At 40.4% G+C, this 27,280-nt stretch overlaps 1 long non-coding RNA gene across 1 annotated transcript; it reads left to right on the plus strand.

The window, feature by feature from the left end:
* The first annotated feature begins 1,622 nt into the window (after positions 1-1,622).
* On the plus strand, positions 1,623-26,938 carry LOC147001486 (uncharacterized). The gene is made up of 3 exons (XR_015044895.1): positions 1,623-1,668; positions 5,345-5,539; positions 26,880-26,938. It is a non-coding gene; the product is annotated as an uncharacterized LOC147001486 (long non-coding RNA).
* The last annotated feature ends 342 nt before the right edge of the window (positions 26,939-27,280 follow it).

A 27,280-nucleotide genomic window follows, 5' to 3' on the forward strand; every position in this document is an offset into this window, starting at 1 on the left:
ATGTATAGGTGCATGTAGATGCCATAGGTTTATATTTAGTATGTTTCCTTGATTGTTTTTGAATATATATACATATATATTCAAATTTAATTCAAGTATCGGATGAATATATATATATATATATATATATATATATATATACACACACACACACACAAACCATATAAATATATAAATTGTTTGAGACAACAGTTTTCTGTGTAGCCCTGGTTGACCTGGAACTTGTTTTGTAGACCAAGGTGGCCTCAAACACAGAGGTCTATCTGCCTCTGTCTTTTCAGTGTTTGGATCAAAGATGTGCACCTCTATGCCTGGCTTTAATTTTTGAGACACAGCCTCTCAATGACTTGTCTAGAACTGTCTGGCTGTTTGTGACCCTGGGCTCTGCTTGTCCTCACACATTTGGACCCCAGGTTTGGGGTTACAGGAATATGTCACCATGTATTTCCCTAGCCCTCGGCCCCCCAAGATGGTCCTTGAGAGTAGGGGGTAAGACAGTGCAGAATCAACGACACAGATTCCAGGAGCCTGATGACAAGCAGAAGCAGATTTACTGTTAGAGTGGAAAGTGCTTTATACCCTCCGCCCACTCTAACTGCTTATCCCTTGAAGCTGGCGCCAGCTGATTGGCTGCCTCAGTAACACACTCTTGTCTTTGTTTGTCTCTGGGTACCAGACACAGTCCAGTCCAGGGTTAGCGAATGTGGTAGTGCCTACTACGCATGCGTGGGCCATTGCGGCCTGCTAGGCGGAACATGCTGACTCACTCCTCTTACAAACATGGTTTCCCTTTTTCTTTCTTTTTTTTTTTTTTTTTGTCAGCTCTGGGGATCTGAACTTGGATTCTAGGGCTTGTCCAACAAACACTTTACCCCGTGAGCCATCTTGTAAATCCAGGAAATTTCTTTGTACCTTGTAATTTATAAATCTAAGTTTACACTGTAGATTTTACCGGTTTAAAGCAGAACAAACTCTCCCTTTGGAGGGAGGGTCAGTGAATCTACTTTTTCAAACAACTGTTCCCTTATCACAGGTGATTTTAGACACCTGCATCACCACTAGTTGCTGACAAGGTGTTCTGGCTGAGAGGCCCCGGAAGACTGCTTTGGAAAGTGACTGTAATTGGTTATATCCATCTTTATTTCAGCAGCTGATGTGCTAAAATCCTTGAACTCAGTCTGTCCTCCTAACTCCCTTAAATATGATTCATGTAGTCCATTGTACCTAACAAATCCTTCTGAGTTGGAAAATGAAACCATAAGCTTCACTCCCAGCACAGAGGACTTAAACAACACACGGTGGATTTTCAAACAGCAAAGTCGAAGAGCTCCTCATGCTGGAGACTCCTCAACCCAAGGGGTCTGAGCCACCCGGCTGGCCTAGGAAAGAACGGTTTGAGCTTGAAAGCCCAAACTCAGTGCCTGTTTGCTTTTTGCAACTCCTCACACGGAAGAGTTTTGAGCTCTAGTGTACATTCCTCTTGACGTCACAATTTGTCACCCGCAGTCCACAGGGTTGGTGTCATTTACCAATTGTCTTGTTATGGCTCCAGGAAATAGTCTCAACACCAAGATCCCCAGTCCAAGCCAACATGGCGGTGCATGTCAATAACCCCATCACTTCTGAGATGGAGGCAGGAGGATTCAGAGTGGAAAGTCAGCCTTTGAGGTCAGTGTTGGTTACAACAACAACAACAACAATAACAACAAATGCCACCAAAGCAACCCTCAGAAAACCAAGCTAACAAATAAAAATCCTGGGTCCATTAAGACATTTCTAAATCTTATTATTTGGGAACTTTCATATATCTCAATGAATTTAAAAGAAATACTATGTATGATAGGTCTATTTTTAGTTTCTTGAGAAACTCCCACAGTGATTTCTAAGGTATCAGCACCGAGTTTGCACTGTCACCAGCAATAAATAAAGGGTTCCCTTTTGCAGGCATCCACGCCAGCATTTTTTGTTTGTTTGTTTTCTTCTTCTATTTTAGCTGTTTTGACTGGGGTAATATGAAGTCTAAAAGTAGTTTTAATCTGCATTTTTCTGATGGCTAAGAATGTTGAACACAAAACAAAACAAAACAAAAAGACAAAACTAACCACCACCACCCCCATCACATTTCCTAGCCACTAGTTGTTCTTCTGTTGATGGTAACTGGGGGAATGAATCAGTTTTCTTCAAGCATGCAGGGTGTGCCTATCTCCCTATACGTCTGCAGCATAGTCCTGCACAGTGCACATACAGGCACCACTTTGTAGACTCAGTGGGGAAAAAGCACATGAGGTTTGAAGGGAAAGTGCTGGGATCGGTAGGGGGATTGGAAAGGAGGGAATGGGGGAAGAATTTGATGGAAACATTGAATGCATATATGAGACTCTCAAATGATAAAAAAAGATTAAAAAATACTACAGTAAGTGATATTTTAATAAGGCAAGTCCCAAGGAAAAGCTCTTCAGATCTGGGGGTGCAGATCCAACAGAAACCTTTGTCAAAAAATTATTTCTTATGACTTGAGCTATGGGGTCTCATTACCTATATACACATTGCTAGCCAGGGGACCAATAACGCTTTAACAAGTTTCATTCAACCTGGTTTCTGCCTGTCGTATGTCATCCCAGAGGTGACAGGGTCAGGCCCATTTAGTAGAAAGAGATCTCATTACCAGAAGCCTTTCTGGCAGCTGAATGCAGGCAGTAAATACCTGCAGAAAGGATGCTAGCACGCCTGCCAGAGCCCTCATCAACTGTCACATGGCATATTTTCCCCATGAACTCAAGTGTGTGATTTCCCAAACCCTAAGCCAAGGAACCTCATGCTCGTTACGGATGGACTGAAATCGACCAGAATCCCGGTTAAGATAACAGAGTCTAGGGAAAGGATTCTGACAGCTGGCAGGATATGGGTTCTGATGACCTGGGATGTTTTGAACATATAGCTGGGCAAAAGCATTAGTGTGCTGCTAAAAGGCTCTCTCTCTCTCTCTCTCTCTCTCTCTCTCACACACACACACACACACACACACACACACACACACACACACACACACTTTATCTTAGCACAATAGCATTTCTAGCTCTTTCGGTGGAGATATACAGGGACAGGGTGACCTTGCCCAGATTGGCATGCTTCTGTCTTAGGTGCTCCATCTAGAAAGTCATCTGTGACTTTTTGTAGCTGTCACTCAGCACAGACTCCCCAGCTGATCAAAGCCACGCTCTTTCTGAACCTGAAATGAAGTCTGAACAACAAGGCTATGTTTCTGACACCTTTCGGGCAAAGCCTTTTATGAGGGGGAAATGTCACACGGGTGGGTCCCACTTTCATATCTTGCTTGAGTCCCGGCAGCTCAGCTGGCAGCTGGCACCAGGAGAGTGGCACCAGGAGAGTGGAAAATCAAAGCTCTCTCTTGACACCAGAGAGTTAAGCCCCCGAGGGCCTGAACAGAGTGATTACTCCGAATGCTACAAGGGCCTTTTTATTCCCTTTCAGGTCAGCTTTGCTGATATCTGGGGGCTAAGTATAACTGTAAGCATGCGAATTTCAATAAATAATGTTTCCTTCAATTACCCAGCTGGACCGTTTAGTTCACCAGAGCCTGCAATCATACAAAGCTGCCAGGGAATTGTTGTGATTTAGATAATTTCTAATCTCCCCTCTGCTTAACCTGCAGGGGCTATGGGCAACATCAGAGATGAGGGTGGGGTGAGATAGGGAGAATATGCAGAGAAGGGGAGGTGGGAAGAGCCTGTTCTCTCTTATCAAACAAGGATTCAGGCTTTGGCTCAGTCTCAAGGATGTGACTTCATTCAGACACAGAGGCTGTCAGCTTTGGAGGAAGGTGAAGATATATTGGTGGGGCTGGGAATATGGAGCACAGCTGTCTGGGGATGTCAAGCCAACTGTCTAGCTTGGGTGTGAAACAGCAGATGCTTCCAGTGAGGAACCAGATTTACTTCTTGACCTTACACCCAGTACCCCATTTGTAAATTCTCCAAAGGGTGTCCTAGGTCAACAGCAATCACTCTCTTACTGCAATTTGGTAAAAGATTTCAAACCACAGTATTGTGTGCAATGTGTACTTGTTAGAGCTCATTGCGTGGTGAGATTCTATTCACGTTCTTGGTGGTCTTGGTGAGGAAAGTGGAGAGCCAGCTGGAGTGAGAACAATTGCTTTAGGGCTGAGTCAACGTGGCATTGCCGTGGCATTGTCTGTGGGTGCACATGTGGTCTCTGGTGACCTTGGCATTGTCTGTGGATGTATATGTGGTCCTGGCCTGTTGGGATTTTAGGCTTGTGGTAGAAGCTATAATGACATCTGTCTTCACTCTTTCATTAATTCTCTTTTTATTCCTAGCATCTGCTTTCACTCAAAAGGCCCTTACAGTTTCCTTTGAGGCATGCTTTTGTTTTGTTTTGTTTTGTTTTGTTTTCCTTGTTAGACATAGTATCATGAAAACTTTATGATGATCTAGCCATCTATGGCCTAGTTTGAGACAAGTAGTTATCTTTCCTTGTCAGAGACGAGGCCTCTGTTATGGTTCTGGTCATAGTGGATCCCGGTGGTAGGTCCTGCTGTGGGAAACACTTAGACATGAATTGGTTGGGAAGAAGAGGGCCAAATGGAGCAGAGGCAGCTACCACCAAGACATGCCAGAACTCCTCTCCAGCCACGTAACTGCTGCGAATCTCAGGATGCTGTCTTGCTCCTGTGCTTTTCCAGGTCGACTTTGGGTCCTGCCATTCCCAAGCCTGGCATCCCCAAAATTTCCAGTCTCCTAGTCCCCAATGTTTTCTGTCTTTTACTTGAGAGCTGCAACGTGAGAACTCAAGGATACTAGTGATTTGCCCCTGTTGACAGGAACTTTTGTTTCTTTTTTCCTTCTATATATGTTTTTGTTTAATTATTAAAAATTTTATTCACTCTGAGAATTTTGTGCAATCTGTTTTAGTTGTATTTACCTAACTTCACCCAGATCCATACCCCCTCCCCATCTACTCAACTTTGTGTCTGTTATTTCCCTTTAATACCAATTTGTGATGCCTAAAGATTCTGCCATGCATGGTCCTCCACTAGGGATTGGTCAACTTACCAGGTGCTTCATTCTTTGAGAAAACTGTCCCTCACTATTCCAACATTAATGACTGCTAATAGCCCTCAGGCAGGGTGGGATTGCATGTCTCACTCTCCTCTCCATACTGGGATTTGGTCTGACTTGGGTTTGCACATTTTTTTTTTAGTCATGCTGTCAAAGGGTTATTATTTCTTATTTTTAAAATTAATGCCAAGACAGAGACTTCATCACTAATAGACTCTGTATAATCTTGCTTTTATTTTTAACAGGTAATGAAATGAAAGGCTAGGAGGACTGCTGTGCCTGAGTTCCCAGCATGTTACTTAAACTCAGAACTTCTGCAAAGTCTGCTGTACTTCCTGCTGTGAGTCAAGGCTTCCTCGGTGTGGACATCTGGTCAGCATTCTGGCCAGCCCAGTCCAGTCCATTGTTTTGTGATGGAGCAATAAGAGGATCCACCAAGGGTATTTATTTAGACTTTTCTGCAGTGTGTGTGTGTGTGTGTGTGTATGCATATGTAGAGGCAGAGGTAGAGGCAGAAGCAGAGACAGAGACAGAGACAGACAAGTAGAAAGGATAGAGTAAAGAGAACTGGCAGGGCTTGGAAAGAGAAGAGAAGCACGCTTGAGAAAGCACCTTCATCTGACCTCTTGCTTGGTTGGAAGACTCCTGTCTATCATGGTTAGAAGTTGCATATAATAAGGGCACATTAATATAAATGGGAAATAAATAAGCAATAGCCACAATATGCACATTTCATAATCACCTTGCAAATGTCCTTAGAATCCCCCAGGGGACCATAGAGTGAGGCAGAGCTGGAGTCTGCCCCATGATGCCCTTTCTCCCTTATTTCTTGGTTCAGGAAGTACCAGAGCCTGACTCTTAGGCTCCATCGTCAGTTCTCGCTGATACTCCTTTCAGCTTCCAACCAGTAGCCCGGTGTCTGACACTCACCAGGACCCTGAGTTGGCCCTTCTTCCTGTGAGTGGCTGTGTTAATGAGGGTGACATTTCCATTTCCTTCCTGTTAGCTTTGTCTTCCTGCAGCATCCCGGGTCTGATCTCCTGGGATATCTAATTAAAAAGATGGCAATGTTTTACCAATGGCTATGTTTGGAGCTGAGAGCTGTATCATTTAAAAAGAAAATAAAGAAGTAGAAGCTTAAGATATGTCCCAGAGGTCCATATGCCATACAGTAGCATCATTAACATCCAGGGAACCATGGGCATGTGTTTTTGACTAGTACCTTATGCCTGTCATCTGACATCATGCATTGATTGGGGTACAAGGTGTCAGTGAGTGATTCTAATGATGGCTCTAATTGTTGTAATTTGTTTAAATGAGTAACTTATTAAACTGAAATTCTTTCTATATTCTTGCTGTTATCAACCTGTTATCCAACAGCAGGCCCCATACACAGAAGTCCCATGCAATTATAATGAAGCTAAAAATTCCCATCACCCAGTAATATTGTAACCATTGGAATACCATAGCCCAAAGCAGCCCATGTGTTTGTGCTGTTGCTGGTAGAAACACTCCTACTACATTGCCAGTCATAGAAAGGCACATTTGTATGCTTGGTAATGATGACAAATCATGTTTATTATTACTACTACTATTATTATTATTAGAGTCTCCTGTTTCTAATTATAACTGACGGTAAAATACTATGCTGTGTTGTTGTGTTAGTGTCTCTCAGCTAAAGAAGAAGCCATGTTGAGCGGTGTCCTAAACCACCTAGGGTTGTGTTCATACAGTGATAGAGTTAGTTACTGATACCTTTTTCAGAAAGTGGCTAGGCTGTTAAGCCACATGTTAAGCACTGCAGGTCAAGAGATGGAGATATAGGACAATAAAAAAGAGGTTTCTACTCTTAAGGGGACCAGCTGTACTGGTCTTTGCTGGTGGTAGTTGGCATAGTATATTTCTCCTTATTTTGATAGCCTCAGGTTAGTTCTTCTCAAGGAACATTCCCTGTCACATTTCGTTTCCACCGAGATATGGAAGAATGTTACTCTTGGCTCAAGGGCTGGGCAAAGTGAATTGATCCAGCCAATCAGAGCATATTTTTATTTTTCTAACCACAGTGATTGGTTCATGTAGAAAACATGAGAGTGATGTGTTGGAGACAGAATCTTTTCCATTTATGTCTGTGGAAAGGTCTAAAGTCTCTTGTGTTTTGATGTTGATTTCTTGCTTTAGATTTGGGAATCTTTATTCTATAACCTTACTAAAGAGTTTATTTTTTTCCTTTGACTTTATCTCAATTTTCTTCTACTCTGTGGATTCTCAAGTTTGGTCTTTTGGTTGTATTGGTCACATTCAGTATTGTTTTCCTTTATATATGTCTGAGTGTGTCGCTTTCTCGATTTTGTTCTGCATGAACCTCATTCTGGTGACACTTCCTGATGTGTGTGTATGTGTTTTTAAATTATTTTATTTGATCAGTTGTTTTTGTGATTTCTAGAATTTCAGTTTGGTTATTTTTCAGTGTTCCAATTTTCTTGCTGAATCTTTCTTCCATATTTTGAACTTTTTCTTCAGTGTACCAACTGTTTTGTTTATTTCAGAGACTGGCCTGTTGAGGTCTTGAGTAGATATCCTTAGTTTGCATAGTTTTATTTGAGTCTGTTATATAGTCATTGATTCTTTCTAAAAGCAGAAATCTGCATTTTTAAAAAAATAAGATACTTTGCCTATCTTGGGTGAAGGGGAGCTGGGGAGTTGGTTGTGAACCATGGTGGGTCCTAGACTTTTTATCTTTGTGTTTCTTTGTTATATTTTATGTCCTCTGCTGGAATGAATATGTCTTCTAGTTTTAACTTTTTATTATTACTTTTTTCTTGCCGACTTTGTTTGTTAGCTTGCTTTATTTCTGGTGAGACCTCCTAGAGAGTTGGCTTCACTAGGAATTCATTTTGGGCAGCCATTTAGTGGTTGGAATATGTGGTGGAGATTATTTTTCACTAGTCTTGGTGCACAGGAAGTAGAAATTCACAACAGGAAGCAACTGTGGTAAGGTATAGCATCTGAGAACACTTCCAGTGAATTTTTCTAAGTATGCCTCTCCTATTTTTAATCATTTCCCAATAATTCCACCATATTATGCCCTACTATGAATCTATCAGAGAGTTAATCTATTCCTGAAGTCTGTGTCTCTGGAAATGCCATTGCACACAGAGTTGGTCCTTACTAACATTCGATCAATCAATCAATCCAATCGAGTTGACAACCAAAATTAATCATCACAGTAGGGCTCTATCTTTTGAAGCCAAAACATTCCTTACTAATAATAACGCCAGAGGAAAATTGAGGAGGGAGATGAACCAATTACTCATTGAACCACATTGTGAGAGTGGATGACACACAGCAGCTTGAGATCTAGATGGGGGACTTGGGGGTAGATGTATTTTATGAAAAAAATAATGACCGCGGGGCAGCTCACTCCTTCATGATGACACATAGTTTCTGTAGTCACAGACATCTTTTCATTCCCTTAAAAATTTCAGAAAGTGGGGGCTGGAGGACTGGAGACATGACCCAGCAGTTAAGAATGTTTGCTGTTCTTCAGGAGGACCAGAGTTGGGATCACAGCATCCATACTGGGTGGCTTGAAACCACCTGTAACTCTAGTTCCAGAGGGAACAGGTACCTCCTTCTAGCCTCATCAGGCAAATGCTCACCTCTCTCTCTCTCTCTCTCTCTCTCTCTCTCTCTCTCTCTCTCTCTCTCTCTCATACACACACACACACACACACACACACCACACATACACACACACACACACCTTTAAAATTGCAGCATTACTACCAACAAAAACTAGATGGAGACTATTAGGAAAGATTATGAAAATAGATGAGTAAACTATATGTGTAGTAAGGTATATGTGTAGTAAGGTTTATGTGTAGTAAGTTATATGTGTAGATGTGTAATAACATATATGTGTAGTAGAGTGTCCATAGGCTGTGGACTCAATGGGTATTCTCAGGCTTTTTTATTTTTCTTCTGGGTAACAGGGGATGAGCATAGGAGGGTGCAATTGGAGATATTTTCTGGGGAGAGGTGGGATTGAGGCTCTGGGCTGGTCTTCGTCCTGTGGCTTGTGGCAGAGGATTGCTTGTGTTTCACACAGCTACTCTTCTTACCACAATGGCACAGCCAGAGGAACCATGTTCACTGTGAGAACCTGGTGAAATGCTTGGGGATAAAGCTAGGCAATGGAGCTTCTTCCTTTAGAAACTCCCAGGAGCTTCTTTTAAACATTTATATTAACATATATTAATTCTATATGATAGTGAGTTCGTTATAATATTTTCAGACATGTGCCTAATGTATTTCAGTCATGTTCAACCTCTCTTGAGATGCAATGAGTTTCATTAGGACTGTTGACAGGATCTTGGGTGAGAGGTTATTTACAGATGCATGGGCACTTAGCTGGTAGCTGTACCACTGAAGAAAATCTTCCTCCCTCACCAAGCATTAGCTACATCTATATCCATAGGATATTCTGGGGACCCAGGAGCTCTTTCCCCTACATTGGGTATTGATAAGATTAATCTTGTGGAGATCTTGTGCAGGCAATTACAGTTGCTTTGTGCTCAGGAGTACAACAGTCATGCCATGCCCAGAAGTTATCATTTTGCACACACACACACACACACACACACACACACACACACACTTCCTCTGCCTCTTCCATTTTTTGGTATTGTCTGAACCCTGGCTAGTCCCCAGCATTTTCTTTCTCCTCTCAAGTTCCTCCATCCCTTCTGGCAATTCATGTGAGTGACTGTTTTAGTGTCCTTACTAGTTTAGGTTCCTTCAACCTCTGCTCAGGTAAGCAGGTCTCAGCTCTGACTTTCCGGATGCCCTTGTCACTTACTATTCTAAGATGGCAGTTCTCAGTGCAGTCTCTAGGAAATGTCCTTGAATTATTCATCTTTTATTTTTGCAAGGAGGAGGTGTGAGTATTTCTAAGAATTTTTGATGTTAGAGCTGAAACAGAAGTCACCTCATTTATCCTTTGAAATATAAGTGGATAGTTAGACCCATGATGAAGTTATGTTGGTTAAAATTCAAGCCTGATCTTCCGTTGGTACCTGACTTGCCAACTATCTGATCGTTGGTAGGCTGTGACAGCTTGCTCCAGCTCAGTTACTTTCACTTTGTATTCTGTCCCATTGGCCACCATTTTCTGTGTTCTCCTTGCAAACCTTCACATGTAAATGGGGAATTTCTTTCATATAATTCAGCTGACTCTGCAGAGCACAGTAACATAGTTACATGGAGATTAGTTCCGGCTCTGTGATTGGCAGGCAAAAGACGTGGGGAATATAAAGAAGAAGAGGAGAGAGAGTTGGATGAGGAGGAGAAAGAGAAGGAAGAGGGGCAGAAGCAGAAGAAACAGAAGACAACACCTTTTGCTCTTGTAATATTCTGTCCCCTAGCTCAAGGAAGAGATTCTAATTTCCATCCTTCTCAATTTACATGAACCTCTGATGCTTAAGAGAGATTTTCTGTGTGCTCTGCACTCAGCTTTTCAGAAACTGGAGGTGGGGTGGGAGAGGAGATGATGGAGTTTTTATTCTGGCTCCATTTCTTATCAACCTCTGATATTAGGCAAGTAACCAAGCATCTCTGAGACTCATATTTTAACAAAGATGTATTTATTTATTTATAATATAGTTTTATTTTATGTGCATTGGAGTTTTGTCTGCATGTTTTTCTATGGGATGTCTGATACCCTGAAACTGTTATGAAGAGTTGTGAGCTGCCATGTAGGTGCTGGGAATTGACTCCAAGTCTTCTGGAAGAGTATCCAGTGCTCTTAACTTTTGAGCCATCTCTCCAGCCCTATCTATCTATCTATCTATCTATCTATCTATCTATCTATCTATCTATCTATCTATCTATCTATCTATCTTATCTATCTATCTGTCTATGTATCTATTTGTGTATATGTCTCTATGAGTGAGTGGATTGCACCCATATATGCATGCAAAGAGGAGAGAAGATGGTGTCCAATGGCCTCTTGTATTCATATATACTCCTTTGAGTCAGTGTCTCTCCCTGGGGCTTATGTTTTCTTTTTTCTGTTTTTTTTTTTTTTTTTTTTTCCCTGCTAGCCTAGAAGCCAGCAAGCCCTGGTGATTCTCTGGTTTCTGCTTCACTCAGAGCTGGGCTTATGGGTGTGCACTTGATACCTGGATTTCTATGTAGGTGCTGGCATCTGAACTCTGGTCCTCATGATTCTTCCACAACTGCTCTTGACCACTGATCAGTCTCTGCAATCTCTGACATTCAAATCCATATCAGTAAAGTATTTGAACTTATTTTGTATGACTAAAGTAAGATGTTTTATGTCAAATGAGTAGTGTTATGGCCAGTGTACTAAGTAAACTATTGTTTATTACTAGCCAATGTCCATATGCTCAACTTTGGGAAGTTTTTGATGAATAGATTTTTACCAAAATAAACTACTTTATATAAATATGAGCCCAAGGACACCTGCTTTTCTTTTTTCATCCAAACTCAATTATTCCTTTCCTTTAATTTTTTATTCTTCTGGCAAATGAAATTTTGTTGTTGTTGTTGTTGTTACTGCTGTTCAGGTCACTTATGCTTGCTTGCTGGCCTGTCCAAACAGAGTATAACAAACTGAGTGGTTTTGCTGAAGTTCCACAAGTACAAAGCTTGTAATCAGGTTCAAGATAAAACCAGTCTGTAGACTGGTCTCCTCTCAAGAACTGTGAGAGAGACTCTGCTCCAGGTCCTTGTCTTGAGCTTCTTTGTGTGTTCATATGACACCTTCCTCTCATGTAGATCTTTGTGTCTAACTTTCCCTTGTTGAAAGGCCGTGAGTCATATCATATTCAAGTCCATTTCAATGATCCCATTTTAACTTTGGTGTCTTTGTGAAGATCCTGTCTTCAAATAAGGTCTCCTTCTGAAATATGCAGGGTTACAACCTCAAATTGTGTATTTTCTGAGGTGAGGAAGAATTCATTCTGTAGCAGTTACCTTGTTGTAATTCCTCTCTGCTGCTGTATTCTATGTCAGGGCTCCTCAGCTTGAGAGCTCTTTGGATTCCCCATAAGACTCTGCCACCTGCCACACATAGAGTTTCCAGTTTCAAACATGTTGTTCAATTTAGTCCCTGCTTTGGGCTGTCATTCCACTTCCTGATGCACTGAGGGGAAATGTTACTAGTTGGCTGTTCTCCTGTAGTTACTGTGCTTGCCTTGGTTTTTGAAAGAATTCCAGAAAATTTCCCCAGTAACCTGTAATTTTATCTCTATGTTGTCTTTTGTTGTGCTGCACACTGCTGGATACATGACAGAGGATTCTTAGCGTTATGTCCAATCAGCATACATTCATGACATCTGTAAAGGTTATTGTCTCTTAAGGCAGACACATCTGTAACTTTACACATCTCAGAACTGCTGCCTCCCAGCTTTAGAGATCAAGCAATTTTGGACAGGACATAGAATACATGTATGAAATTGCTTTTGGGATTCTCTGTATTTGCATGCTTAGATAGTCTGCATTCATTTCAATTCATTGAATATATCCTGAGTACCTACTGTGCTCCAAATACTGGGCATAAAAGGGTTCATAAGATGTGGCTGGTGATCTGTAGGAGCTTTTGTTCCAGGAGAAGGGACAGGCTGAGAAGGCTTAGAATGGCATGAATCTCAGGATGTGACCCTCTGAATTTTGTTTAATTTTAGAGAGTACCTTGGAGTCTCTTTGTCTCCTTTCTCTCCACTGCTTCAGCATGGCTGTGATGATTTCACTTGACTTTATCCCTTTGCAGTATTCCTAGAATGTATTTAAAATCTCAGTGTGGATAGTCGGTTAGTTGGGCTGTGTGACCTGGCCCTGCCAAGGCCCCTGCTTCAACTGAAGTCCTCCCCATTCCAAGGGCTGGGCATCAGCTTGTCTATTGCACCCGGCCAATGCCTCACTTTCTCTGGCCTTCTGAAAAAGGCTCCACTTCTTTCAAAGGGATTCACTGGGAATCCCTTGAGCTCATCTTAGATATTTGCTCTTCTTTATGCTCTTAAAACACCCTGTGCTTCCTCTCATTATGGGTCATGTCTATGTATTTGTCTGGGAGCTTTTTTAACATCTACTTTTCCAAGTGAATTTTGATCCACAGACCCTGGTGGATCTTTAGCTTAGAAGCCTGTGCCCAGAACAGAGTCCACAGGAAATGAGATCTCTGGTGAGATATGCCTTTAATCTTTCCTGTCCACCATTATCCCCATACTCAGTGATTCCAAGTTCTAGAGAGTCTCAAACCAGGTCTTCTGGTCCCCAGTTTACTGTTCTGTTATTCGACTGCAGTTTCCATGTGTCAACCATAGTTACATCCTGAGACTTCTTCTTTGTCTACTTGTGTGGTTCAAAACATATTCTCCGCAAAGTGCTGGTGGAAGAAGTTTGCAAAAACAGCAGCGTGTGCTGGTATTTACAATTCCCCTACTTTAAATGCGTATATCTTTCACTGGGGCGAATAAAAATAAGAGCAGTGGAAAGTGAAGCAACTGTCAACACTGTCTACTCTTAGCCTAGGGCAATATAATAAACAAAGTTCGTGTTTGAGTTGAACTGGTTCTCACGGATAAAATAGGTTTTATCTCATGCCAGTTCTTATGCAGTAGTAGCTGCCAAGAGCATGCTGCTGAAGGTCCTTCATGTGGCTCTGCCTGACTTAGAGCAAAATGGTGTTGTCGTTGGTTGGTAACATCTATTTTGGGCACCACAAGCTGCAGCAGTGTGTGCCCAAGCTTCCTCCCACTGCCCTGTCTTAGTGGTGGGTTCACTTACTAGCTAAGGGAAGATGGAAAGTCTCCATATTTCCAACAAGCCCTGAGTGAATCTTGCCTTTTCCCTACTGTTTTATAACATGCACATTATTTCCAGAAAGTAAGATCTACACTTGTTTAGAGTTCTGCACTTTGGCAAAGGTAACTGCCCAGCCAACCAAGGTTTAGATGAATTTTGTTCTCCCCTATCAGTTTTCCTATACCATTTTTTTGCATTCCTTCATCCCAGCTAACTTGTTTTCTATCCTGATAGTTATGCTCTTCCAAGAACCAAAAGCATGCTCTGAGTCTGTCTTCTTCTACTCAATGCAATGTGTTTGACAGTTGTATATTTTAGTCTATGAAAACAGTTTCAACACAAAGTTTATCAAAATATGAATCAATGGGATAGGAACTCCAGAGAAAGACCAACAGAGTCAACTAACCTCAACCCTTAGCGGCTCCCAGAGATTGAACCACTAACCAAAGATCATACAGGGGATGGACCTAGCCCAACACCCCACACAGGTAGCTGATGTGCAGTTCTGTTTTCTTGTGGGTCCCCAAGCAACTGAAGTGGGGGCTGTCCCTAAAGCTGTTGCCTATTTTTGGAATCTGTTCCTCTGGCTGAGCTGCCTGGTCTGTTCTCAGTGGAAGAGGAGAGAATACACCTAGCCCTGCAGAGACTTGAGGTGCCAGGGTGGGGGATACCAAGGAGACCTCCACTTTTTCAGAGAAGAACTGAAGGGGAATGGTAGTGGTACACCAGGATGTAAAGTGAATGAATTAATGAATGAATAAATAAATAAATAAATAAATAGGAATAAATTAGTGCAAAAGACTTGCCAACTGGCTAAGGCTGGGATCAGAAACATCCCCTAAGCTCTGTGTGTTGAACATTTATTTCCTAGCCCTGCTGTTGGGTGGTGGTGGGACCTTTAGAAAGGCCATAGTCTAAGGTCTTTAGGTCATGGGGATATGGCCTTGAGAGGAATTGTGTTCTCTTCATTTTTTTTTATTTTGCTCTGGAGTAATTTTATACTGCTATGTACCCCTGCTGTAGACTCCTCATAGACTTAAAGCAATGGGCTCAGCTACACATGCTCAGGTTCACAGCAGAACCTCCAATATGGAAAGATTTTCTCCTATAATTTGATGATCTTAGGTATTTGTTACAGTAACAGAAAGCTAACATAGAACTTAAAATATTTTAATAGGTGAAGAGTGTCCTTCAGGGAGGAGGACCCTGGTAATATGCTCATACTTCTCCTGTGGCTAGCCCTGCACTCAGTAGATAGTTGGATCAAGTGAGCTATGAAAAAGGGACAGGAGGGGACATAGCTGGGGTGAGGGGTTGAGAGAGAGCTGGAAGGAGATGGAGTGTATGTGATCAAAATACATTGTGTACATGCATGAACTTATAAAATGAGTCAAAATATTTATTGAACATATCAAACATAATAGTTAATATGCTTATGAATACTAAATTATATGCATAGCTATAGGTTCCCCTGATTCCAGATCTTTCTCCCTAATCTGTCTTTGTGTTTGTATTTAAAGATATATTCGCATGAGACAAATCGTGAGTGAGTGACCGTACACAGGGAGACATTTGATTACCATCTGGGACTTTATCAAAGAAGGCAGATGACATTTGAGTGTGATCGAATAGTGGCCATTTCCTTTTGGAAACTGTTTATTATTAATCAGAGCATCAAAGTATTCGCTTTTGCTTTTCAGTGGCACATTGGGCCTTTCTCATTTGCTGCTCAACCATAAGGCCATGAATGAGCAGACATACAATGGTTTCAGGCTGAGATGCTCATTTTCTTTATCATTATTGTCACAAATATTGGCCAATCACGTGCTACTTATGAAGCTGAGCATAAGATGCTTTGGGTGATAAAAAAGAGACCAGGCATAGTTTTGTTGACTTAGTTCTTTCTATGTTATGCTTATTTTTGCTCTATCCTCATGGTCCTCTTTCTCCCTACTTTCTTTCATAAAAGATTTGAGTCAGTTTTTAAAGTTACTTGGGAAATAAATTATCAAAAACATTGGAGTGAAGAGATAACATGGAGAAGATACCATTTCAGGAGTCAATATACTAGACTCTCAGGAACATGTACCAAATTATCTTATAGATGTACTGGAGATGGGTACAGACTAAAGTGTGCATTTTCTAAAAACTAGAGGAAGTAGGGAAATGTGATCAATGGTCTCCTTGCAAAGACAATCCAGTTGTTTAAAGTTTCCATCTTGCTGAGTTGAGAAAAATGTCTCTCTTGGATCGTCAGAAAAATAAAAAAAGCAAACAAACAACCAAAACACTTTTTGATTCAGCAGAAAGCATCCCAGATTCCACTCAGTAATAAATTCAAGAGCAAAGTTTGCTCAGCTGCTTCGATCAGCATCCCTCAATGCAAGTCAATACAGAACGGCGAGGTTCAGCTCTGTCAAGTAAACATAACAACAGTCAGAACGAGGCCATTGAGACGAGCAGCAGCAGTCAGATGGTGGGAGTTGAACCAGCAGGAAAATTTATGATTTCCAGAAAATAGATGAATAGTATTCCTTCGGATAATCCTTGGTGAGTATCTAGTCTCAAAAACATGATCTTTGTAGGATATGGACAGCAGAGCCATCTGAAGAAACTAGAACACATCTATTCCCTGTTTCTATGAGGGGCTGAAACACATTGACAACAGCGAAGGAAGATGGCAGGATAAGAGTGCTTATTTAAAGAAGCATGAAGGCGATGGGAGGTGTGTTTGAATAGAGGCCATTTTCCCTTGACATGAAGATGTGCTAAAATCTTTAAATTCATCATGTCACCTCTGCCTTATATTTTCCCCACCATTTTATGGGAAGCAAAATAGCATGTAGAGACATCTGTGGCCTGAAAGCTTGCAGATAATGGAAACACTTTCCTAAAACAGCTGTCTCTGGACTCAGAAACTACATACTACCTTGGTTTTGTCTATTTTAAATGCCTCACTGTAAAATAAGGTATTCTTTACTGAGTGTGTTCTTGTTGCCTAGTTTATACCATGAAGGATGAGGTGCAGAGTTTATCCTCTTCTCATGTTCTTGATTTCATTCTTTTCTTGCCCTTCTCTATTCAGGGATAGCTACACTTCTTGATTGGTAGAATTCCTGTTAGTTTTATATTACTAAACAGAATGCCTGGGCTAAGTTGTATATAAAAGGAAACAGATTTATTTGGGCTCATGGTTTTGGAGGCTCCAGTTTATGGTTGGTTGGTAAGGATGTGCATCTTCATGATGGAAGTATGTGGAAAGGTATTAGCTTGGAAGCAAAGGAGAACAGAGAGCAGTGCAGAGTCCTCTACTCCCTTTCAAGCTCTTCCCCCAATGGTCATTCTTTAGCGCTACAACCCATTAGCATCCCTCTGGGGCCTAAGATCACAGGATCATAGGATCACAGAATCACAGAGGAAGCTTGAGTCAGACACACCCAAGAGCACTGAACCTCTGACATACTCAAGATCACAGTTGAGACCACAACATCTTTCCCAACACACCACAGGAACTAGGGAAACACAAACCCCTGCTCAGCCAGAGGAATGGGTTCCTTCCAGCTTACACCTGTGCCCTGACTGCAAATCAGGACTCTGGCTCCCCACCCACCCATACAACATCCAGAGAAAGCTTGACTTCCAGGAACTCTGATATAACAGGATCTCGGGAGCTTGATCACACCAGGATTTCAGGATCCCAGAGGCAGCTTGACTCCTAGGAGCTCTGACACACCCAGATCTCAGACTCAGAGGATCACAGAGACAGCTGGATTCTGAGGAGTTCTGACACAACTAGGATCACAGGAGGGATAGGTTCAAGTCAGAGACAACAAGGGCAGATAGGACTAGAGATAACCAGATGTCGAGAGGCAAGGACAAGAACATAATCAACAGAAACCAGGGCTATTTGGCATCATCAGAAACTAGTTCTCCCACTACAGTAAGTCCTGGATATCCCATCACACTGGAAAAACAAGATTCGGATATAAAATCACATCTCATGATGATGATAGAGGACTTTAAGAAGGATATAAATAACTCCCGTAAAGAAATACAGGAGAAAACAGGTAAACAGGTAAAAGTCCTTAAACAGGAAACACAAAAATCCCTTAAAGAATGACAGGAAAACACAACCAAACAGGTGAAGGAGTTGAACAAAACCATCCAGGATTAAACAAACAAACAAACAAACAAACCGGAAATAGAAACAATAAAGAAATCACAAAGGGAGACAACCCTGGAGATAGAAAACCTAGGAAAGAGATCAAGAGTCATAGATGCAAGCATAACCAACAGAATACAAGAGATAGAATCTTAGGCACAGAAGATACCATAGAAAACATTGACACAACCATCAAAGAAAATACAAAATGCAAAAATCTCCTAACCCAAAACATCCAGGAAATCCAGGACACAATGAGAAAACAAAACCTAAGGATAATAGGTATTGAAGAGAGAGATTACCAACTTAAAGTGTCAGTAAATATCTTCAACAAAATTATAGAAGAAAACTTCCCTAACCTAAGGAAAGAGATGCCCTTGAACATACAAGAAGCCTACAGAGCTCCAAATAGACTGAACCAGAAAAGAAATTCCTCCCTTCACATAGTAGTCAAAACACTAAATTGTCAAAACAAAGAAAGAATAATTAAAGCAGTAAGGGGAAAATGTCAAGTAACATATAAAGGCAGACCTACCAGAACTATACCAGACTTCTCACCAGAGACTATGAAAGCCAGAAGATCCTGGGCAGATGTCATACAGACCCTAGGAGAACACAAATGCCAGCCCAGGTTACTATACCCAGCAAAACTCTCAATTACCATAGATGAAGAAACCAAGATATTCCATGACAAAAAAAAATTACACAATATCTTTCTACAAATCCAGCCCTACTAAAGATAATAGATCTAAAACTCCAACACAAGGTGGGAAACCACACCCTAGAAAAAGCAAAAAGGTAAACATCTTTTGACAAACCCAAAAGAAGACGGCCACACAAACACAATTCCACCTCTAACACCAAAAATAACAGGAAGTAACAATCACTTTTCCTTAATATTTCTTAACATCAATTCCCCAATAAAATGACATAGTCTAACAGACTATATACTTAAACAGGAACCAGCATTTTGCTGCATACAGGAAATGCACCACAGTGACAAAGACAGACACTAGCTCAGAGTAAAAGGCTGGAAAAAATACTCTCCAAGCAAATGGTCCCAAGAAACAAGCTGAAGTAGTCATTCTAATATTGAATAAAATTGACTTTCAACCAAAGGTTATCAAAAAAGATAAGGAAGGACAATTCATACTGGTCAAAGGAAAAACTACTCAGTTCTGAACACCTGTGCTCCAAATGCAAGGGTACCCACATTCATAAAAGAAACTTTACTAAAGCTCAAAGCATACAGTGCACCTCACACAATAATAGTGGGAGACTTTAACATCCCACTCCCATCAATGGACAGATGGAAACAGAAACTAAACAGAGATACAGTGAAACTAACAGAAGTTATAAACCAAATGATTTAGCAGATATCTATAGAACATTTCATCCTAAAACAAAAGAATATACCTTCTTCTCAGCACCTAATGGTGCCTTCTCCAAAACTGACCATATAATTGGTCACAAAACAGGCCTCAACAGATAGAAGAAGATTGAAATAATCCCATGCATCCTATCAGATCACCACGGACTAAGGTTGGTCTTCAATAACAACAGAAACAACAGAAAGCCCACATACACATGGAAGCTGAACAATGCCCTACTCCATAATAACTTGGTCAAGGAAGAAATAAAGAATGAAATTGAAGACGTTTTAGAATTTAGTGAAAATGAAGGCACCACATACCAAAACTTATGGGACACAATGAAAGCATTGCTAAGAGAAAAACTCAAAGCTCTGAGTGCCCCCAAAAAGAAATGGGAGAGGTCATACATGAGCAGCTTGACAGCACACCTGGAAGCTCAAGAACAAAAATAAGCAAATAGACCCAAGAGGAGTAGCTAGCAGGAAATAATCAAACTCAGGGCTGAAATCAACCAAATAGAAACAAAAAGATCTATACAAAGAATCAACAAAACCAGGAGCTAGTTCTTTGAGACAATCAACAAGATAGGTAAACCCTTAGCCAGACTAACTAGAGGACAGAGAGACAGTATCCAAAGTAATAAAGTGGAAAATGAAAAGAGAAAAATGGAAAATGAAAAGAGAGACCTAACAACAGAAACCAAGGAAATTCAAACAATCATTAGATCCTACTACAAAAGCCCATACTCACCAAAACTGGAAAATCTGGATGAAATGGACAATTTTCTAGACAGACACCAAATACCAAAGTTAAATCATGATCAGATAAACCATCTAAACAGTCCTATAAACCCAAAAGAAATAGAAGCAGTCATTAAAAGTCTCCCAACCCAAAAAAAAAAAAAAAAAAAAAAAAAAAAAAGCCCAGGACCAGATGGATTTCGTGCAGAATTCTAAAAGACCTTCTTCAAGAAGACCTCATACCAATACTCTTCAAACTATTCCACAAAATAGAAATGGAAGGAATACTACCCAATTCCTTCTATGTAACCACAATCACACTTATACCTATACGCTTATACAAATATGCTTAAACCACACAAAGACTCAACAAAAAAAGAAAACTTCAGACCAATTTCCCTTATTAATATCGATGCAAAAATTCTCAGTAAAATTCTTGCAAACTGAATTCAAGAACACATTAAAATGATTATTCACCATGATCAATTAGTCTTCCTCCCAGGGATGCAGGGATGGTTCAACATATGGAAATTCATCAATGTAATCCACTATATAAACAAACTCAAAGAAAAAATAATCACATGATCATCTCATTAGATGATGAAAAAGCATTTGACACAATTCAACACCCCTTCATGGTAAATGACTTGGAAATATCAGGAATTCAAGGCCCCTACCTAAACATAGTAAAAAGCAATATACAGCAAGCCAGTAGCCAACATCAAGCAAAATGGAGAGAAATTGAAGCAATCCCACTAAAATCAGGGCGTAGACAAGGTTGCCCACTCTCTCCCTACCTATTCAATATAGTACTTGAAGTCCTAGCCAGATGCTCAAAAAGAAGGTCAAAGGGATAGAAATAGAGGCCCATTGGACTTGCAAACTTTACATGCCCCAATATAGGGGAATGCCAGGGCCAAAAGAATGGGAATGGGTGGGTAGGGAAGTGGGGGGCGCTATGGGGGACTTTTGGGATAGCATTGGAAATGTAATTGAGGAAAATATGTAATAAAAATATTAAAAATAAAAAAAAACAAAAAAAAAAAAAGAAAAGGAAGAAGTCAAAATATCACTATTTGCAAATGAGATGACAGTATACTTAAGTAACCCAAAGATTCCACCAGAGAACTCCTAAAGTTTATAAACAACTTCAGCAAAGTGTCTGGATATAAAATTAGCTCAAACACATCAGTAGCCTTCCTCTACTCAAAGGATAAACAGGCTGAGAAAGAAATTAGGGAAATGATACCCTTTACAATAGTCACAAATAATATAAAATACCGTGGTCTGACTCTAACCAAGCAAGTGAAAGATCTGTATAACAAGAACTTCAAGTCTCTGAAGAAAGAAATTGAAGAAGAGCTCAGAAAATGGAAAGATCTCCCATGCTCATGGATTGGCAGGGTTAATATAGTAAAAATGATCATTTGTCAAAAGCAATCTACAGATACAATGCAATCCCCATCAAAATTCCAACTCTTCATATTAGAAAGAGCAATTTGCAAATTCATTTGTAATAACAAAAAACCCAGGATAGCAAAACTATTCCCAGCAATAAAAGAACTTCTGGGGAATCACCATTCCTGATATCAAACTGTATTACAGAGCAATCGTGATAAAAAATGGCATGGTATTGGTACAGACACAGGCAGGTAGATCAATGGAATAGAATTGAAGGCCCAGAAATGAACCCACACACCTATGGTCACTTGATCTTAGACAAAGGACCTAAAACCATCCAGTGAAAAAAAAGACAGCATTTTCAACAAATGGTGCTGGTTCAACTGGTGGTCAGCATGTAGAAGAATGCAAATTGATCCATTCTTATCTCCTTAACTCAAGTCCAAGTGGATCAAGGACCTCCTCATAAAATCAGATACACTGAAACTAACAGAAGAGAAAGTGGTGAAAAACACATGGACACGGGAAAATTTTTGAACAGAATCTTAGAGCTTATGCTCTAAGATTAACAATAGACAAATGGGACCTCACAAAATTGCAAAGCTTCTGTAAGGCAGAGGGCACTGTAAATAGGACAAAATGGCAACCAGCATATTGGGAAAAGATCTTTACCAAGCCTACATCTGATAGAGGGCTAATATTCAATATATACAAAGAACTCAAGAAGTTAGGCTCCAGATAACCCTATTAAAAATGTGGTACATTTACACAATGGAGTACTACTCAGCAATTAAAAATAATGAATTCATGAAATTCTTAGGCAAATGGATGTATCTCAAGGATATAATCCTGAGAGAGGTAGCCCAATCACAAAAGAACACACATGAAATGTACTCACCGATAAGCAGATATTAGCCCCCAAACAGAATATCCAAGATACAGTTTGCAAAACACATGAAACTCAAGAAGAAGGAAGACCAAAGTGTGGATACTTCGTTCCTTCTTAGAATGGGGAACAAAATACCCATGGAAGGAGTTACAGAGACAAAGTTTGGAGCTGAGACGGAAGGAAAGACCATCCAGAGACTGCCCCACCCAGGGATCCATCCCACAAACCACCACCAAACCCAGACACTATTGCATACACTAGCAAGATTTTGCTGAAAGGACCCAGATATAGCTGTCTCTTGTGAGGCTATGCCAACCCCTAGCAAACACAGAAGTGGATGCTCATAGTCATCTATTGGATGGAATACAGGGCCCCTAATGAAGGAGCTAGAGAAAGTACCCAAGGAGCTAAAGGGGCCTGCAACCCTATAGGAGGTACAACAATATGAACTAACCAGTATCCCCAAGAGCTGTGTCTCTAGTTTCATATGTAGCAGAGGATGGCCTAGTTGGCCATCAATGGGAGGAGAGGCCCTTGGTATTGTGAAGATCAGGGGAATGCCAGGGCCAGGAAGCAGGAGTGGGTGGTTTGGGGAGCAGGGCGGGGTGTGGGGAGGGTATAGGGGGTGTTGGGGATAGCATTTGAAATGTAAATGAAGAAAATATCTAATTCAAAATGAAAAAAAGAGAAATTTCTAAAAAATTTAAAAATGATGTACAGAACTAAACAAAGAATTTTCAACTGAGGAATATCAAGTGGCCAAGAAGCACCTAAAAATTGTTCAACATCCTTAATCATCAGGTAAATACAAATCAAAACAACCCTGAGATTCCACCTCACACCAGTCAGAATGGCTAAGATCAAAAACTCAGGTGACAGCAGATGCTGGCAAGGCTGTGGCAAAAGAGCAACACTCCTCCATTGTTGGTGGGATTGCAAGCTGGTACAACTACTCTGGAAATCAGTCTGGTGTTTCCTCAGAAAACTGGACAGAGTACTACCTGAGGACCGTGCTATTCCTGGGTCCATACGTAAAAGATGCTCCAACATATAACAAGGACACATGTTATGTTCATAGCAGCCTTATATATAATAGCCAGAAGCTGGGAAGAACCCAGATGTCCTTCAGTAGAGGAATGGATACAGAATACGTGGTATATTTGCACAATGGAGTACTACTCAGCTATTAAAAACATTGACTTCATAAAATTCTTAGGCAAATGGATGGAACTAGAGTGGGTGGATGGGTGGGGGAGCACCCTCATAGAAGCAAATATAAATAAAGAAATAAAGAAAATATCCAATAAAAGAAAGGAAAAAAAACCCCAAGTCATTGAGAGTCAGCTTAAAAATATAATACTATGTCCTCTAGCAGAGCAGTAGCTGTAGGCTTTCCCCTATTATAATCTGTCTTCGTTAGTTATTTTAAACATTTTGCTACTACAACAATGCCACTTTGAAAATTCTGGTGGAAATGTTTAAGAGCTTTTGTAAAATAGTGACTTTTAAAAAAATAAAGCAATGGGGTATTGTTTTTATTTGTTTGTTTGTTTTATGTTTCTGTGATTATGGTATAAATTGAGAGCAAGAAAAGCCAGTGTCTTGTGGGGTATGAAACTCTCACTGGAAAGATGTATCCTGAGGTCTTGTGAGACGTTGAAGCGTTATGCCAGGTATTCAGATGAAAAGCTGACTTGTAATTAATAGTATCTATAAAATAGCTACTCTAAATTAAAATATAAAATATTCATCATAACTTTGATTTGCATGAAATTTCTAAAATTACAACTGCCATAGACTTTCCTTAAAGCATTTTGTTCAGTTAAAGGTTTTGTCAAGTGTCTACCGCCCTGGAAGCTAACCTTTCCAGCAGCTCTTCCACTGGGGCAGTTGGGATTTTTATTCCACATGTCTGACCTAATAACAGATTGCGGGATTCTATACCAAAGTGTATTCTAAATCAGTTAAGAAATCTTTTTTTTTTTTTTTTTTTTTAAATAGAATGGTATGGGAAGAAGCATTTCCAAATCTCTTGTCAAACAAAGGACTAATAATAGCCACAATATATAAAGAACTCCTATATTTGAACAACAATGAAGAGGAAAAGTCTATGAAAGTCCTATTTAAAAACAGGCAAAGAACTTGAATAGAAAGACATTTCCCCAAAGGAAGAAACATGAAAGGCCAGGAAGCACTTGAAAGGGTGCAAACTGTCAATCCACAAAGAAATGGACGTGAAGATATCAGGAAAATGTCACTTTGCACCTGGTACAGGCACTGCAGAGCTGGTACAACGGTTCTTCAGTAGGACATATGATTTCCATATGATCCTGAAATTCTAACTCAGATTTCCTAGCCCTAAAATAGAAGCTGGGAATTGAATAGACATTTATACAACCATGTTCAAGGCATGCTCACAGTGGTCAAAAATGAAAATAGTCTAATGGTCCACTGAAACTTAGCATTCCCACACAAAGAGGATTAGCCAGAAGTCAAAAGAAGGAACTTCTGGCATTACAGGATGAATAAACTTGGAAAATGTAATGTTAAATAAAGTAGGTCTGAAATGGATATATTGCATACTTTCATTTATGTTAGAGTAGTCAAATTCATAGTATGCTGGTAGACAAGCATTTGGCAGATGCTGGTGCATGTGTGTGTGTGTGTGCGCGCCCGCGCGTGCACGGGCACGAAGAATATAGTGGATACAATGTTTCATCTAAGGCAGATGAGAAAGTTTGAGAAGAACTTCGAAGTGGTGACAGTTTCCAAGAATTTTAAACTTTTTCCAAGTTCACTGAACTGTATTTTTTTTTATGTCATATATAGTTTATCACAATAAAACACATTCCCCCACAAAAAGAAGCGTGTGTATTGAAACGTTTTCTCATATAGCCTACTTCTTTTCAACACACAGTTTTGGGAGCTGAGGCTCTCGCTTAGTCAAGAAAGTGCTTGCCATGTGAGCATGAGATCATGAGTTCAACCTCAAGATTAATATAAAAAAGCTAGGTGTAGTGGTGCATGTGTGTGCCCCTTGAACTGGGGAGGCAGAGACTAAGGAATCCCTGGGGTTCACAGGCCAGTCTGGCTGAAGAAGAGAGATTTGAGTTCTGTGAGAGACTCTGTCTCAAATAAAGTGTAGATCAAGTAAGGAAGACACCTGGTATTGATCTACTCCACACATACACACCTGTGTATGCCTCCCCCAATAGACACATATACTCACATACATAAATACAATAAAAATACAGTTTGATGTCAAATGATTTTTTTTTATGAGTTAGAACTCCTCTCTTCCCTCTTCCACTGACCTTCTCTTTCACATTGCTAGGTAGCTCAAGCTGGCCTGGAACTTTCTATGTAGCCCAGGCTGGCCCCATACTCATGATCCTTAGCTTTCTTTGTGCTAGAATTACAGATATGTGACAGCATGTCCTGCCTAGAGAAATCTACAATTGACAAATCAGGTCTCAGAAGGCATTTTCTTTCACTGATCTAACACCCTTGAAAGAACAATGTTCTTTTCTCCAGGGAATAGGGGCTAGCCAACACACTATCTAAGAGTAAGAGTCTCTTATTAGACACTTGAAGCCTGTTTTGTGAAATAGATAGCCCTTCCTCCTATGAGATTAGGCATGGAACAGAGGTGTCAAGCACTTTATATTACATATGAGTTTTGCATGCAAGAGTGAGAATAGTACTAGTCAGGGGTGCTAGCTGAGGCACCAATGCTGAATTATTTTTCCAGTGCTGGCACAATTATCATGGCTTGTTGGTATTTATCCAAAGAGGGGATCCAGTTGAAAGGAGAGGGAAAGCTTATTTGGTCCTTGAAGAACAAATCCTTTCCCTACAGCAAGTTTCAAGCATATATAGATGGCTATACTCACAGGAATGCACAATAGCTCTTGCTACAGTCTGAATGTGTTCCTAAATATGTGTACATTGAAATCTTAACCATAATGTGATAGTATTAAAAGCTTGACCTCTGGGGAAATGATGCAGTCATGAGGACTCCACTTTTAATGAAGTGGAATTAATGCCATTCATGAAAGAGACCCATAGACTTCTATCCAGACCCTTCCACAATGCTGTGAGGAGTTGGAGTCTCTGCACCAGAAGGCAGGCCCTCACTAAATCTGCCAGCCCCTGGGCCAGATTTTTTTCATCCTCTAGAACTGTGAATAATGTTTCTGTTGCTATATGCTTCTCAGTATATGGTAGTCTTGTTGTAACATCATAACAGGACCAAGGCACAGCTCCAAGGGAATAAATTTTATGTTCTGGAGTATTTGAGATCAATTACATTTAATGATAGCTTAATACACGAGTATGTGAAACCTAATTTTATCTTGGACTCACCATTAATATTGTCTTTTCTTACAGGATGCCACATATTCAGTGAAACCTGCAAAATCCACTCAGGAAGGACTTTCTGCAAATGCAATTTTTCTAGTTTTATCAAGTAATCCACAGATATTTCAGCAGTTTTGGAGGAAAAATTGGCAAGATGTAAGTTCTTTATTTGCGAGAAACGAATTTCACAATAGGGAAATGAGCTCATCACACTTTTTTTTTCCTTCTTCTTGGAAATACTATCACTTTTTAATCAGAACACCTTGAAGACTGCAGGGCTCCCCAGGAGGTTCTCATCAGTGCTTTTGTACTAAGAAACCATTTACAGAATACACTTATCCTGCCACGAGTGACTCATGTTTGTCCTTGTTATTGCTTATTGGGCTTGCCTTTCTGTGGTCACATTGTGGTACACAGAAATCGACCAACAA

Source organism: Mus caroli, unplaced genomic scaffold (assembly GCF_978045245.1).
Source record: "Mus caroli unplaced genomic scaffold, Mus_caroli_1 scaffold_13, whole genome shotgun sequence".
Taxonomy (NCBI): Eukaryota; Metazoa; Chordata; class Mammalia; order Rodentia; family Muridae; genus Mus; species Mus caroli.